The sequence below is a fragment of the Bufo gargarizans genome, chromosome 1, assembly GCF_014858855.1.
Source record: "Bufo gargarizans isolate SCDJY-AF-19 chromosome 1, ASM1485885v1, whole genome shotgun sequence".
NCBI lineage: Eukaryota > Metazoa > Chordata > Amphibia > Anura > Bufonidae > Bufo > Bufo gargarizans.
Genome location: NC_058080.1, coordinates 552,455,837 through 552,473,422, shown reverse-complemented (window position 1 = coordinate 552,473,422; position 17,586 = coordinate 552,455,837). Strand labels below are relative to the sequence as shown.

Sequence of the window (17,586 nt, the reverse complement as noted above, 5' to 3'; positions counted from 1 at the left end):
TGTGGATGAATTAATCTAATGCCTCTTCTTTGCCTATACACTCTTGATGTACTTTTGTACTGCTGTCAGATCGGCGGTTCTGCCAGCTTTCATCTATTCTCATATATACTTTGTGTACAACAGACCTCTAACCTCAACCTATCTTTAGATCGGCTACCGCTTGTAGGTATTATCCAGCCTCTAAAGTCCTCTCTTCTGCCCGATGGGCTGTGCACACTCCTGCTGGAGTAACCGCCCCTTCTCTGTGACGTGCCCTGTAGCCGTTCCCAACACGGCATCATCAGCACGTCAGGGCTAGCCGCGCCCCCATACACGCCCCCCCCTGGTTAGGCCGATCATGTGATGGTGATGTCACATGTTTCCACGCCCCAGGGGGGCGGGGCTAGCGTGCATTAGGACGCACATTTAAAGTGTGGACGGCGATACAAGCCGACTGCCGCCACACGTGCACAGGGAAGCGCCATACGTTGCCCCCTCTCCCTGCTTTGACCAGGACCAAGGGACCCCCATTATCTGGGAACAGGGCCTGTTTCACTTTAGCGACACGCTGCTCAGTAGCCCTTACTAGGTCCCCCTGTTTAGTTCTAGGTCATTGCTGTAACATCTTACCCATTAGCATGGGGATTGTCTGTATGTGACATCAGCTGATGAGGATACACTCCCTCCCATGCTGTCCCCTGATCCCCTGATGAGTCTGGGACTCTAATTAATTGACGAAACGCGTAGGGATCTTGCGCATGACCATAAATGTATCTACTGTGTACCCCTAGTTAGGGTCATTTTGGTAATCCATCACTGTAGGATCAGCCCCCGGTCGTGCGACCTTTAGCCGGGTTATAGGGCTCTATAGGCCTGGCAGGGGTGTGTAGGGATAGTGATCCTCGCTTGGACGCTGCTCTACCAGGTAACACTGACTCCTGGGATTGCGCCACCATACCCAGATGAGCGTCACCCACTGGTAAGACTGTTCCCGTTTATATTATATTTCTGTGGAATTTATACCTGCGGTGGGATACAGTGTTACCCTGTTCACATGGGTTTAGCCATAGTCTTGTGGTTGCCTATTGTGACGATTTATGTGTTTGTTGTTTGTGACACGTTTTTGGTGTGCACACTTTTCTGATTTATGTGTTTGTCCATTTATTTTACTTGTAAACTTATTAAACGTTAAGTCTTATTATACGCTACCTCCTCTTCTATACACACTTTTCTATGTAACTGTCATCTAATGAGGTATCTGCCTGAGTGGAGCACATGACCGGCCTTGCGTCATTACGTTCTGCTCCACATGTCACGTGACTGCTTGTATGCAGGCATGACGCTCGGCCTGGAAGTGATGACATGCGGGGGTGCGTTCCTCATGTTGCCATTCATACTCATCAATTAAGAGGGGCCTCTTTGTGATTGGTGTTGGTGGGTTTATTAGGGATGATTATCAATGATAATATCACCCTCAGGCGAAGGTACGCTGAAACGAGCATTGGGGTTGCGCCCACCACTGACCACAGTCAGGGCTGTCTTCAATATTGATTGGACCCTAGGCAAGAATTTACTTGGGCCCCCTGGATCCCTAGCACACACCCCGTAGAGTAGTAAACTTTAATTATGATAAGTGGCCACTAGATGTGTTCCTTGGCAGTAATGTAAATACTGCCTTTTTTTCTAAAAAGGCAGTGTTTACATTGAAAAAGCTTGCAGAGACATGCTATAGACACCAGAACTACTACATTTAGCTGTTGTGGTTCTGGTGACTACAGGGAGTGCAGAATTATTAGGCAAGTTGTATTTTTGAGGATTAATTTTATTATTGAACAACAACCATGTTCTCAATGAACCCAAAAAACTCATTAATATCAAAGCTGAATATTTTTGGAAGTAGTTTTTAGTTTGTTTTTAGTTTTAGCTATTTTAGGGGGATATCTGTGTGTGCAGGTGACTATTACAGTGCATAATTATTAGGCAACTTAACAAAAAAACAAATATATACCCATTTCAATTATTTATTTTTACCAGTGAAACCAATATAACATCTCAACATTCACAAATATACATTTCTGACATTCAAAAACAAAACAAAAACAAATCAGTGACCAATATAGCCACCTTTCTTTGCAAGGACACTCAAAAGCCTGCCATCCATGGATTCTGTCAGTGTTTTGATCTGTTCACCATCAACATTGCGTGCAGCAGCAACCACAGCCTCCCAGACACTGTTCAGAGAGGTGTACTGTTTTCCCTCCTTGTAAATCTCACATTTGATGATGGACCACAGGTTCTCAATGGGGTTCAGATCAGGTGAACAAGGAGGCCATGTCATTAGTTTTTCTTCTTTTATACCCTTTCTTGCCAGCCACGCTGTGGAGTACTTGGACGCGTGTGATGGAGCATTGTCCTGCATGAAAATCATGTTTTTCTTGAAGGATGCAGACTTCTTCCTGTACCACTGCTTGAAGAAGGTGTCTTCCAGAAACTGACAGTAGGACTGGGAGTTGAGCTTGACTCCATCCTCAACCCGAAAAGGCCCCACAAGCTCATCTTTGATGATACCAGCCCAAACCAGTACTCCACCTCCACCTTGCTGGCGTCTGAGTCGGACTGGAGCTCTCTGCCCTTTACCAATCCAGCCACGGGGCCATCCATCTGGCCCATCAAGACTCACTCTCATTTCATCAGTCCATAAAACCTTTGAAAAATCAGTCTTGAGATATTTCTTGGCCCAGTCTTGATGTTTCAGCTTGTGTGTCTTGTTCAGTGGTGGTCGTCTTTCAGCCTTTCTTACCTTGGCCATGTCTCTGAGTATTGCACACCTTGTGCTTTTGGGCACTCCAGTGATGTTGCAGCTCTGAAATATGGCCAAACTGGTGGCAAGTGGCATCTTGGCAGCTGCACGCTTGACTTTTCTCAGTTCATGGGCAGTTATTTTGCGCCTTGGTTTTTCCACACGCTTCTTGCGACCCTGTTGACTATTTTGAATGAAACGCTTGATTGTTCGATGATCACGCTTCAGAAGCTTTGCAATTTTAAGAGTGCTGCATCCCTCTGCAAGATATCTCACTATTTTTTACTTTTCTGAGCCTGTCAAGTCCTTCTTTTGACCCATTTTGCCAAAGGAAAGGAAGTTGCCTAATAATTATGCACACCTGATATAGGGTGTTGATGTCATTAGACCACACCCCTTCTCATTACAGAGATGCACATCACCTAATATGCTTAATTGGTAGTAGGCTTTCGAGCCTATACAGCTTGGAGTAAGACAACATGCATAAAGAGGATGATGTGGTCAAAATACTTATTTGCCCAATAATTCTGCACTCCCTGTATAGTGTCCCTTAATATAGAAAAAAAGAATCAGCACAAAAGTATCAAATAAAATGGCTGTATCATTATTCTAAAAATTAAAAATGCACAACTTTTGACAGAAATATATAGTATTTTATAGATTACTTTTATTTTTTTTGCAATGTGCAGATAGTACTGTACTACTAACCCCTCCATCCACCCCTACATACAGGGTAATACAGCGCCACATACCTCTTACATTCAGTGACGTCTCTTTGATGTAGAAGTTCTGTTTCCTCATCTTCTCCTTTCAGACCTTCAGACTAGACCACCATTTTTCAGCCATTTCTCATCTCTGCAGTTTGACAAGCAAATCTTAGTTTACTACTTTTCCATCATCCTCCCATCTTCTGGACAAATCATCCTGCCACCCCCAGTACTGTGCCGCTGTGCTCCCCAATACTATACTGCAGAAACAGATAAACCCCCTGATAATAGTAGTACCCCAAAAATAATTGTGGTAAGCTGATACTGTGCCAAGATGCCCCCACAGTAATAGTGCTCCCAAAAGTCCCACCAATAGGAATAATTCTCTGCTAGAGCACACATGGTAGTAATTGTGCTCCTACAGCGTCCCCAACATGTCCCCACTGTGCCCAGAAGTAATAATGGTCCCATACTAGAAATCATGTTCCCCATAGACCCCTAGTAGTAATAAAGCCCATCATAACGCCCCCCAGTAGTAATAATTCTTCTTATAATGTACCATTGCAAAAAAATACCCCCTTTTAATGCCCCCAGTTGAGCTAATGTCCCCATAGTGCCCCCATAACGTGCCAGTATAAAATACCCCTATATAGTGCCCCCAGTAAATGCCCCATAGTGCTCCTCTCCCCCCTTCTTCCTAGTGCCCCCCATAATGTGCCAGCATCAAATGCCCCATATATAGTGCCCCTGTAGATGCCCTCAGTGTCCCCCAAAATTTGCATGTATAAAATACCCTTTCTTAATGCCCCCCATAGATGAGCCCATAGTACTCCTCTCTCCCTTTCCCCATAGTACCCACCATAGTGTGCACCGGTATAAAATACCCCTATACAAAGCCCCCCATATAAAATACCCCTTCTTTGTGGCCTCAGTAGAATCCCCCATAGTGCCACCCAATAATGTGCCAGTAAAATGTACCACCAATAATGTGCCAGTAAGTGCCCCCATAGATGTCCCACAGTGCCCCCCAATAATGTGCCAGTAAGATGTGCCACCAAAAATTTGCCAGTAACAAGTGCCCTCATAGATGTCCCCCAATCATGTGCCAATAACAAGTGCCCTTATAGATGCCCCCAATCATGTGCCAGTAACAAGTGCCCCCATAGATGCCCCCAATCATGTGCCAGTAACAAATACCCCCATAAATGCCCCCCAATCATGTGCCAGTAACAACTACCCCCATAAATTCCCCTCAATCATGTGCCAGTAACAAATACCCCCATGAATTCCCCCCAATCATGTGCCAATAACAAGTGCCCCAATAGATGCCCCCGATCATGTGCCAGTAACAAGTGGCTTCATACAATCATGTGCCAGTAACAAGTACCCCCATAGATGCCCCTCAATCATGTGCCAGTAACAGGTGCCCCCATAGATGTCCCCCAATCATTTGCCAGTAACATGAGCCCCCATAGATGCCCCCAATCATGTGCTAGTAACAGGTGCCCCCATAGATGCCCCCCAATCATGTGCCAGTAGTAGTATCATATAAAAAAAATAAACACCTATACTTGCCTCCATCAGGCTGGCAGAGATGTGATGCTGTCCCGCGCTGTATGGCTCAGGCGGCGCGATGATGTCATCACGCAGCCTGCACCAGATTCTGATACACCTATCAGAGGAACGGGGAAGGGAGACTCCTCTCCCTCCCCTGCTCCGCCGCAGCACTTTCATCTGTATCGCTGTCCTGAGGACAGCGATACAGATGACTATGGAGATGAGTGCTTCCACAATTGAAGCGCTCATCTCCCTGTGCCCTGCCGCTACCCCCCACGTCACCAGTAGTGATGAGCGGGAGGTGCCATATTCGATTTCGCAATATTTCGCGAATATTCGAGTGAATATTCGTGTTATATTCATCGAATATTCGTAATTATTCCAATTATCGCAAATAATATGCGATTTAATTAATCGCATATTGCGATTTTTCTTTTGATAGTATAAGGCAACGTTTCTATGACTAATTGACTATGGCTAGGCTAATATGTGTATTTTATGAAATTTCTCTAATTTTCTTTGCCTCTTCTGAACTTTAGTTTTGTTAAATATGTACACTATTAAAAAAATTACTATAGCAGTATATTAGCTAAATTACAATCTATGTGTATTTTACGAAATTTCGTAATATTGCTCTAACTTCGTCTTTTAGAATATTCGGACTATTGCTCTAACTTTGTCTTTTAGAATATTACGAATATTCTAAAATACGAAGTTAGAGCAATATTAAGAATATACGTAAAAAGTTGAAATCGCAATTTGATTATTATAACTTGAATTAATCGAATTGCGATTTCAACTTAGCACTGCTATATTCCATATTAGGCTAGAATTAACGAATATGGAATATAGCAGTGTTAAGTTCAAATCGCAATTCGATTATTATAACTTGAATTAATCGAATTGCGATTTTAACGTAATTCTCAAATCCGACAGTACATTCTAGTATATGGAGACGTTCCCATGGTGATGGGGACGCTCCATGAGCACGGAAGTCAGAAGAAGCGGCAACGGGCACTGACTGGAGCAGCCAGGAAGCCAGGAATCCAAAGGACAGGTAAGAACAACTTTAGGGAAGTGGGAAAGAAAAAAATATAACAATAAAAAAAAAAATAATAATAATAATAATGAATATTCGATTTTGCGAATATATAGAACTATATTCTAAATATTCGCGAAATCTCGAAGTTGCGATATTCGAGAAAAAAATTCGCAATTCGAATATTCGCGCTAAACACTAGTCACCAGTGGCCAGCGGGGCTCAAGAGGCAGCTGCCTTGGGCCCCCCAGGAGCAACTGAGCCCGGGGAAGCTGCCCCTTTTGCCCCACGTTAAAGATGGCCCTGACCACAGTTACGAATGAATGATATTGGCATTCGTTTTTTAACCTCTGGTCTGGATTATTTGCAGTTATGCTGTTTACAGGGCATACCTTTTTCTATGTAGGTTGTTTTCAGTTTTTTGAGCTGGTATCATGGTTACTATAATAGATTTAGGTAGTGTTCAAGCATAGTGTACTGCAAACTGTTGAACTAGGTGTCATAAGTGATTGGACTGTTTGGTTCGTCTTGATTATTGTGAGAAGCCTACTCTATAATATACTCTAGAACTGTGCCTATTGCTACTATTTGTGCTACTACTACTCCATATTATCTATTCAGTAAAGAGTGATTTTATTGCAACCAAACAAGCTTATCCATTTGCTGGCCCCCACATCTGCCCTCATGCCTTGCACTCATCAACCTAACATCAAAGGCATCCAACTTAACCCCAGGCAGAAGCCCCAAAAGGCCCAGGATGTTGCCGAAGGGAAGAAAGGGTGAACCATCCATTCACTGTATGGCCCTGGAAAGCATTGGAATCAGTACAGCCACAGTCTATCAACCCCTACTCCTGTCAGTGCCACAACTACTACCCTCCCCCCTCCTCCTGGTTCTCCCTCTGTGGATTGCTGTACTTACAACTTACATAGTTAATACGGTTGAAAAAAGACATAAGTCCATCAATTTCAACCAAGGGATAGGTGGGGATTCGATACCCAGAAGGATTGAGACTCAGATTTCTACACGTTTTCACAAGCATTAATGTTTACTTTTAAGAAATATTCTAAACCCTTTTTAAAACTGTCCACTGTTCCTGCTGTGACCACGTCGGGAGGTAGTCTGTTCCACAGATTTAAAGTTCTTACAGTAAAGAAGGTTTGACGCTTGCAAAGACTGAACTTTTTCTTCTCTAGTCGGAGGCCATGCCCCCTTGTCTTTTGAGAGCATTTTCTCAAGGAACAGTTTTTCACCGTATTTTTTGTATGGCCCATTTATATATTTGTATAGGTTAATTATGTCCCCCTCCTTAGATGTCTCTTATCAAGACTAAATAAATTCAATTATTTTAATCTTTCTTTATAACTAAGACCCTCTATGCCCCTTATCAGTTTAGTCGCTCTCCTCTGTACTTTTTCCATCTGTAGTACGTCCTTTCTATGGACTGGTGCCCAGAACTGAACTGCATATTCCAGATGAGGCCGCACCAACGCTTTGTAAAGTGGTAATATTACATCACTGCCCCGCGAGTCCATGCCTCGTTTAATGCTGAAAATATCTTGGTGGCCTTAGAAGCAGCTGATTGACATTGTATGCTGCAATTTAATCTACATCCACAATGACACCCAAATCCTTCTCTATAAGTGAATGTCCCAGTGCTACATCACCTAGGACATATGAAGCACGGAGATTATTACTACCAAGATGCATAACTTTACATTTGTTCACATTGAACCTAATTTGCTAAGTTGATGCCCAATCAATCAGAGTGTTCAAGTCAAATGAAAGCTAAACATCCACCGCCAGTGCAGGGGCTTATTAAGACCAGCATCTAAAACACCATGCTTAATAAATGACCTATATTTTCAACGCTGATTGGCTAACATTTTTTATTATTAAATTACAACTGGTAGTTTTCTCAGTGGTATGATGCGGCTTGATACGGTATCGAATATGCCACTTGAGTGATTTTAATGTTCATGGAATAAAGACGTATAGTTTTAATTCCCGAGTGTGGACATTTATCTTTTGGAACATCTCATACTGGAACTGAGATCATGAACTAGCTTATGGCTTCTCTGTCGGCTTGGTGTAAGTCTATATTTGCATTATTGTACTCACCATGACCAACCCTACTAGGCATTAGGCCTGGGTTAATAGGGTTGATCATGCTAACAGATGCTCTTTAAAGTTTGTCACTGATGCATAATTTTTTCAATTGATCTTTATTAAAAATATTCCGCGATTTGTGTAGCTATGTGAATAGTACTTTGTACTTTCACTTTGTGCCAGTCATAAACCATGGGCCAGATTTATCATTAGCTCAAGTTAGAATAATGGAGTGAAAAAGTCGCAAATTTTTGCGCAATCGCTTAAACTGCGCAAAAAATTGCGACTTTTTCCTGCTCTGCACTATGCTCGCCAGTTTTCTGAAAGTGGGCGTGTTTTCTTATGTAAATGAATCTCTAGACAGATTTACTATTGGGACTATTTAAAAAGTCGCAAAAAAGTCGCAATTTCACTCCAGTGTGGACCATGCTTATCTTATGAGACTTTTTAATAGAACATGCGACTTTTTTCATAAAAACTTGTGACTTTTTCGTAAAGATGTGCGACTTTTGTAAAGCTGCTTACTGACGGATAAACTGCTACCGTCAAACCAAATTTATTGCAGTCTTAAAGGGCCGATCATAAATCTGACTTGGCTAAAACTGACTTTAGCCATATGTTAAAGTGGAGTGAGCTGTCAGAATCGTGATAAATCTGGCCCCTTATCTCTAAATTACTAAAGGTCATAAACACTTATTTAAGCCACATCAGTAAGATAAGAACTGAGCTATAATGAGTGTACAGTTAGGCCCATATATGTTTGGACAAAGACAACATTTTTCTAATTTTTGGTCTGTACATTACCACAATGGATTTTTAACAAAACAATTCAGATGCAGTTGAAGTCCAGACTTTCAGCTTTAATTCAGTGGGTTGAACAAAATGATTGCATAAAAATGTGAGGAACCAAAGCATTTTTTAAACTCAATCCCTTGATTTCAGGGTCTCAAAAGTAATTGGACTAATTAAATAATTTAAATAAAATGTTAATTTCTAATACTTGGTTGAAAACCCTTTGTTGGCAATGACTGCCTGACACTCATGTCTCATTGAACTCATGGACATCACCAGATGCTGTGTTTCCTCCTTGTTAATGCTCTGCCAGGCCTTTACCGCAGCGGTTTTCAGTTGCCATTTGTTTGTGGGCCTTTCTGTATGAAGTTTAGTCTTTAACAAGTGAATCGCATGCTCTATTGGGTTCAGATCAGAGGACTGACTTAGCCATTCAAGAATATTCCACTTCTTTGCTTTAATAAACTCCTCTGTTGCTTTGGCTTTATGTTTTGGGTCATTGTCCATATGTATTATGAAACACTGACCAATCAGTTTGGCTGCATTTGGCTGGATTTAAACATCCAGTATGTCTCTGAAAACCCCAGAATTCATCTGGCTGCTTCTGTTCTGTGTCACATCATCAATAAAAACTAGGGACCCAGTGCCACTGGCAGCCATGCATGCCCAAGCCATCACACTGCCTCCACCGTGTTTTACAGATGATGTGGTATGCTTTGGATCATGAGCTGTAATATGTCTTTGCCATATTTTTTTTCTTTTCATCATTCTGGTAGAGGCTGTTCTTGGCTTCATCTGTCCAAAGAATGTTCTTTCAGAAGTGTGCTGTTTTTTTAAATATGTTTTTTAGCAAAGTTCAATCTAACCTTTCTTATTCTTGAGGCTTATGAGTGGCTTGCACCGTGCAGTGAACCCTCTGTATTTACTTTCATGCAGTCTTCTCTTTATGGTAAATTTGGATATTGATATGTCTATATGCTGGAGAGTTTCCTGTTGTGGAGGGGTTTCTCTTCAACATAGTAATTAATCTGCGATCCTCCACTACTGTTGTATTCAGTGGGCGTCCAGGTCTTTTTGCATTGTTGAGGTCACCAGTGCTTTCTTTCTTTCTCAAGATATACCAAACTGTAGATTTTACCACTCCTAATAGTGTAGCAATTTCTCGGATTGTTTTTTTCTGTTTTTGCAGATGAAGGATGCCTTGTTTCACCTGCATGGAGAGCTCCTTTGACCTCATGTTTACTTCTCATCAAAATCTTCAAAATGCAAGCACCACACCTCATTGGAATCAGTACAGCCACAGTCTATCAACCCCTACTCCTGTCAGTGCCACAACTACTACCCTCCCCCCTCCTCCTGGTTCTCCCTCTGTGGATTGCTGTACTTACAACTTACATAGTTAATACGGTTGAAAAAAGACATAAGTCCATCAATTTCAACCAAGGGATAGGTGGGGATTCGATACCCAGAAGGATTGAGACTCAGATTTCTACACGTTTTCACAAGCATTAATGTTTACTTTTAAGAAATATTCTAAACCCTTTTTAAAACTGTCCACTGTTCCTGCTGTGACCACGTCGGGAGGTAGTCTGTTCCACAGATTTAAAGTTCTTACAGTAAAGAAGGTTTGACGCTTGCAAAGACTGAACTTTTTCTTCTCTAGTCGGAGGCCATGCCCCCTTGTCTTTTGAGAGCATTTTCTCAAGGAACAGTTTTTCACCGTATTTTTTGTATGGCCCATTTATATATTTGTATAGGTTAATTATGTCCCCCTCCTTAGATGTCTCTTATCAAGACTAAATAAATTCAATTATTTTAATCTTTCTTTATAACTAAGACCCTCTATGCCCCTTATCAGTTTAGTCGCTCTCCTCTGTACTTTTTCCATCTGTAGTGCGTCCTTTCTATGGACTGGTGCCCAGAACTGAACTGCATATTCCAGATGAGGCCGCACCAACGCTTTGTAAAGTGGTAATATTACATCACTGCCCCGCGAGTCCATGCCTCGTTTAATGCTGAAAATATCTTGGTGGCCTTAGAAGCAGCTGATTGACATTGTATGCTGCAATTTAATCTACATCCACAATGACACCCAAATCCTTCTCTATAAGTGAATGTCCCAGTGCTACATCACCTAGGACATATGAAGCACGGAGATTATTACTACCAAGATGCATAACTTTACATTTGTTCACATTGAACCTAATTTGCTAAGTTGATGCCCAATCAGTCAGAGTGTTCAAGTCAAATGAAAGCTAAACATCCACCGCCAGTGCAGGGGCTTATTAAGACCAGCATCTAAAACACCATGCTTAATAAATGACCTATATTTTCAACGCTGATTGGCTAACATTTTTTATTATTAAATTACAACTGGTAGTTTTCTCAGTGGTATGATGCGGCTTGATACGGTATCGAATATGCCACTTGAGTGATTTTAATGTTCATGGAATAAAGACGTATAGTTTTAATTCCCGAGTGTGGACATTTATCTTTTGGAACATCTCATACTGGAACTGAGATCATGAACTAGCTTATGGCTTCTCTGTCGGCTTGGTGTAAGTCTATATTTGCATTATTGTACTCACCATGACCAACCCTACTAGGCATTAGGCCTGGGTTAATAGGGTTGATCATGCTAACAGATGCTCTTTAAAGTTTGTCACTGATGCATAATTTTTTCAATTGATCTTTATTAAAAATATTCCGCGATTTGTGTAGCTATGTGAATAGTACTTTGTACTTTCACTTTGTGCCAGTCATAAACCATGGGCCAGATTTATCATTAGCTTAAGTTAGAATAATGGAGTGAAAAAGTCGCAAATTTTTGCGCAATCGCTTAAACTGCGCAAAAAATTGTGACTTTTTCCTGCTCTGCACTATGCTCGCCAGTTTTCTGAAAGTGGGCGTGTTTTCTTATGTAAATGAATCTCTAGACAGATTTACTATTGGGACTATTTAAAAAGTCGCAAAAAAGTCGCAATTTCACTCCAGTGTGGACCATGCTTATCTTATGAGACTTTTTAATAGAACATGCGACTTTTTTCATAAAAACTTGTGACTTTTTCGTAAAGATGTGCGACTTTTGTAAAGCTGCTTACTGACGGATAAACTGCTACCGTCAAACCAAATTTATTGCAGTCTTAAAGGGCCGATCATAAATCTGACTTGGCTAAAACTGACTTTAGCCATATGTTAAAGTGGAGTGAGCTGTCAGAATCGTGATAAATCTGGCCCCTTATCTCTAAATTACTAAAGGTCATAAACACTTATTTAAGCCACATCAGTAAGATAAGAACTGAGCTATAATGAGTGTACAGTTAGGCCCATATATGTTTGGACAAAGACAACATTTTTCTAATTTTTGGTCTGTACATTACCACAATGGATTTTTAACAAAACAATTCAGATGCAGTTGAAGTCCAGACTTTCAGCTTTAATTCAGTGGATTGAACAAAATGATTGCATAAAAATGTGAGGAACCAAAGCATTTTTTAAACTCAATCCCTTGATTTCAGGGTCTCAAAAGTAATTGGACTAATTAAATAATTTAAATAAAATGTTAATTTCTAATACTTGGTTGAAAACCCTTTGTTGGCAATGACTGCCTGACACTCATGTCTCATTGAACTCATGGACATCACCAGATGCTGTGTTTCCTCCTTGTTAATGCTCTGCCAGGCCTTTACCGCAGCGGTTTTCAGTTGCCATTTGTTTGTGGGCCTTTCTGTCTGAAGTTTAGTCTTTAACAAGTGAATCGCATGCTCTATTGGGTTCAGATCAGAGGACTTACTTAGCCATTCAAGAATATTCCACTTCTTTGCTTTAATAAACTCCTCTGTTGCTTTGGCTTTATGTTTTGGGTCATTGTCCATATGTATTATGAAACACTGACCAATCAGTTTGGCTGCATTTGGCTGGATTTAAACATCCAGTATGTCTCTGAAAACCCCAGAATTCATCTGGCTGCTTCTGTTCTGTGTCACATCATCAATAAAAACTAGGGAACCAGTGCCACTGGCAGCCATGCATGCCCAAGCCATCACACTGCCTCCACCGTGTTTTACAGATGATGTGGTATGCTTTGGATCATGAGCTGTAATATGTCTTTGCCATATTTTTTTTCTTTTCATCATTCTGGTAGAGGCTGTTCTTGGCTTCATCTGTCCAAAGAATGTTCTTTCAGAAGTGTGCTGTTTTTTTTAATATGTTTTTTAGCAAAGTTCAATCTAACCTTTCTTATTCTTGAGGCTTATGAGTGGCTTGCACCGTGCAGTGAACCCTCTGTATTTACTTTCATGCAGTCTTCTCTTTATGGTAAATTTGGATATTGATATGTCTATATGCTGGAGAGTTTCCTGTTGTGAAGGGGTTTCTCTTCAACATAGTAATTAGTCTGCGATCCTCCACTACCGTTGTATTCAGTGGGCGTCCAGGTCTTTTTGCATTGTTGAGGTCACCAGTGCTTTCTTTCTTTCTCAAGATATACCAAACTGTAGATTTTACCACTCCTAATAGTGTAGCAATTTCTCGGATTGTTTTTTTCTGTTTTTGCAGATGAAGGATGCCTTGTTTCACCTGCATGGAGAGCTCCTTTGACCTCATGTTTACTTCTCATCAAAATCTTCAAAATGCAAGCACCACACCTCAAATCAACTCCAGGCCTTTTATGTGCTTAATTGAGAATGCAATAATGAAGGAATTGCCCACACCTGCCCATGAAACAGCCTTTGAGTCAATTGTCCAATTACTTTTGATCCCTTTAAAAACAGGGTGCCACATGTAAAGGAGCTGAAACTCCTAAACCCTTCATCCAATTTTAGTATGGATACCCTCAAATGAAAGCTAAACATCTGGACGTTATGCCCATGTCCAATATATAACTATAACTTGAATATGTTTTAGTAAACAGGGAATAAAAACAAAATTTGTGTATGTGTCCAAATATATATTAACCTAACTGTATATAGGATCAGAAATACGGAACTGCCAGCTGAGCTACCAGATGGGAAAGAGAAAATATACAGAACCTGGTACTAGAGAATCTCAAGGCTGTACAAAGAAAAGAGCACACATTTGTTTTAATAAATACCGATTGAAAAAATGATTTTTAACTCAAAATTAGTACAATTCAACAATACAAAATTGCCCCCAACGGTGTACATAACCTTTAAGCCTGAACAGGTAAAGCAGAGTATTTCCCCTGATATGGGAATCCCACACCAGAAGCTCGTCCTGCAGTACACTGGCAACCCTTACATTTAGATAACAGTAGAATAAAGCTAGCATAAACCTGAAGTCTCACTGTAGCATACGATGACCGACCTATATTAATTGCTTAAAGCCTGTCTCAAGACTATACCAGGCAAAAATCAAACAGTCCAAACATGTTTTCCCACTGCATGGTCCATCAGGGGGCAAACATGAAAATAAATAATCATAGACACAATAAAGTACAATGTAGAAAATAGATAACTGCATGCTCATAACAATGGTGCCACAAATACATGGAACACCAGAAGATTGTTACCCGATTATATTCTAACATTGTAAAAAATGTAAAACTTCATGACCCCAAAGAATGAATGCGTTTAACATGCCCAAATAATCTTGAAACGCTCAACTATATTTCAGTTTTACACAGCTAGGATAGGAATGAATTATGTGTAATGTGCCTTGTGTTAAAGAGTGACATACTAAAATGAATCTGTGTGGTCTGCACCATACTTGTATATTCCAGTGATGAGGAGAATCATGGCAATCATCCCTTCAATAGCCATCTGAGTCTCTGTTTATCCCTCATCCAGGCCATGTCCCACGCCAATCCATATTGCAGTAAACCTTCCTACCTTAGGGTACTTTCACATTAGCGTTAAAGTTTTCCGGTATTGAGTTCCGTCAGAGGGGCTCAATACTGGAAAAAACGCATCAGTTTTGTCCCAATGCAGTCTGAATGGAAAGCAATCCATTCAGTATGCATCAGGATGTCTTCCGTTCCATCCCTTTTACAGTATTTGGCCAGAGAAAATACTGCAGCATGCTGCGTTTTTTTTTTCTCCAGCCAAAATTCCAGAACACTTGCCAGATTGCCAGATCCGGCATGAATTTCCATTGAAATGTATTAATGGCAAGTGTTCAGGAAATTGCCGCATTGACGGATCTGGTTTTCCGGTCTGCGCATGCGCAGACCTTTAAAAATATGAGAAAAACAAATACCGGATTGGTTTTTACGGGTTGACACCAGAGAGACGGATCCGGTATTTCAATGCATTTGTCAGACGGATCTGCATCGGATTTCCAGATCTGGCTGGCAGTTCCTGCAACAGAACTGCCTGCCATATTCTTCTAACGCTAGTGTGAAGTACACTTATACTGCCACTTTAAGCATTTTGCCGTATTTCTTTAGCTACATTTGAAATATTAAAACTTTGTAGCTTAGGAGCTCAGTCCTGTTAATTGCATATTTTCAGCATATTTCATTATATCTACATCATTTTGACTTCTTACATATCATTTCCATTCTTATCTCAAACGAAGAACCTAAGTACAGAGCCAGTGTATCTGAGGTCGGTAATGGAAATCTATCATCTAATTGCTGTAGGTATTCATTAGGCATGGCTTCCCAGAGCTTATATATAATAACAGCATGTGCTTTTGAATTAGAGGAAGAAAGGACGATGCACGTCTAATATAAAACTCTTTAAAAAAAAAATGCCATGCCATCAATAGAGCTAGTTTAATAACATTAATGTCTGTGTATGAATGTTTCCCCAGCTCCTTCACACCTCCAATGCTAAAGCAATGAGCAGACTAATTAAAATAAAGTTACACATTTCCTCTGCTTGCAGCAGCTCGTGACTCCATGATGTATTATATTTGTATAACCACATGCTGTTAAAGATAAGACAGGCCATTCTGCGTCTTGTCCACAGTGACTTTCTCAGACTTGTCACATACACTGTACATTGAGGAGGCTTTTACTTGAAATTAGTAGCTCACACTGTTCACAAAAGTCATATTATTATTATACATCCTGGAACACGGACGTGAGCAGTCCGTGGTATCCTGGCCTGGCATCCTGCTAAGAGCAGGAACGCACGGCGTCATTGGTTGCTATGACGTTGTGCGCTTTGTGCCGCCGCTGCAGTACAGAAATACACTCGTATGATCTATACGAGTGTATTACTGTACTGCAGCGGCGGCATGAAGCACACGGCGTCATAGCAAACAATGCTCTCAGCAGGATGCCAGGTCAGGATACCACGGACTGCTCGCGTCCGTGTTCAACGGTCTTTTGCATTTGGCCTTACTGGAAGAAATCCAGCTATCTGTGAGCAAGTTTACTGCCTCCATTTACCAAATGTAACACAAATAACTCAAGATAAAAAGATCCTGGAGACTTTCGGAATTGGCCAGTTTACAATGGCATTTCTCAATAAGCCACAAACATTCATTAAGTATGCTTCATACAGGTATACATGAATTTGTACTGCCCACTAGCTATCATAGTGAAGACGCTTGGCTGCTTCAATGTCGGCAAAGTAAACATACTCACAGGGCATCCCCATATTCATGGTGGAGGTCATGCGACTTGTTCAAGTGACAACTTCCTCTGGCTGCTCCTGGCTGTCAGTACTTCTGCGCAGGCATTGAATGGGTGAGATTCAACTACCTGTATCTGTGGCAAATGCATGCATAGTCTGAGATTTAAAACCGGCCAGAACTGCAGTGCACATTACCATACAGATTTTACCATCTCAGATTTTATCATATCAGAATGAGGGCTTAGTCTATATACAAGGCTTGCATCTATTGTGTTAGTGCATTAATGTTTTTTTTTTTCTGTGATTTTTTTCATAAATGTAGCCATGGACATCTGCATATTTATTTATCTTTGTTTCTTATCTTTTTTTTTTTCTGTTACTTTTTGTTTAATTAATCATTTGTACATGGTGACATATGACCATGCCGGCCAGCGCGGTGTCTTTAATCAAGATGGCTGCAGCGGCCTCTACGCGATAAAATGGATGAGGTGAGCATTATTTTTTTTTTTTTACCAGCTTAACCCCTGAAAGCGCTCAATGTTAATCTCAGATGCTGCGATCAGTGTTGAACACAGCATCTGAGGGGTTCAATGACGGGGGCAGTGCGATCACTGTTCATTGTGCCCGCTGCATACAAAGAAATGCACTTCATGACAAAGTAATTAGTCACAAAGTAAATATCTTTGTGAAAGTCGTCAAAGCAGCCAAATCGAATTTTTGATAACTTCGCTCAACACTAATGATAATTCACGAACACAGCCGAAAGATATAAAATACTTTCATAAACACATCTACATCTCTATAGACAATGTCTTTGTCTTACGGAAATACATAACTGCACAGATTGTTTGCTTCCTTCCCAATAATAAGTGTAACTACGACCCCCTATAATCATGTTCATAATGGAGTCCTGCATTGCATTATTACATTGCTTTGTTGCATTTGGAGCCCATGAAGAATCTATTTGTGGAGGAATCCCTTGCATCAGGCTGTTGGACTGAAAAGCCTCGAAAGATTTCATAATTCTTATAAATAAAGGGCTTCATGAAAGCTGTGCTT

At 40.8% G+C, this 17,586-nt stretch overlaps 1 protein-coding gene across 1 annotated transcript in view; it reads right to left on the bottom strand.

Moving 5' to 3' along the window:
* GALNT9 (polypeptide N-acetylgalactosaminyltransferase 9) overlaps positions 1–17,586 on the bottom strand; it is a 589,226-nt gene that overhangs the window by 271,390 nt on the left and 300,250 nt on the right. The gene's annotated exons all lie outside the window — the stretch shown is intronic.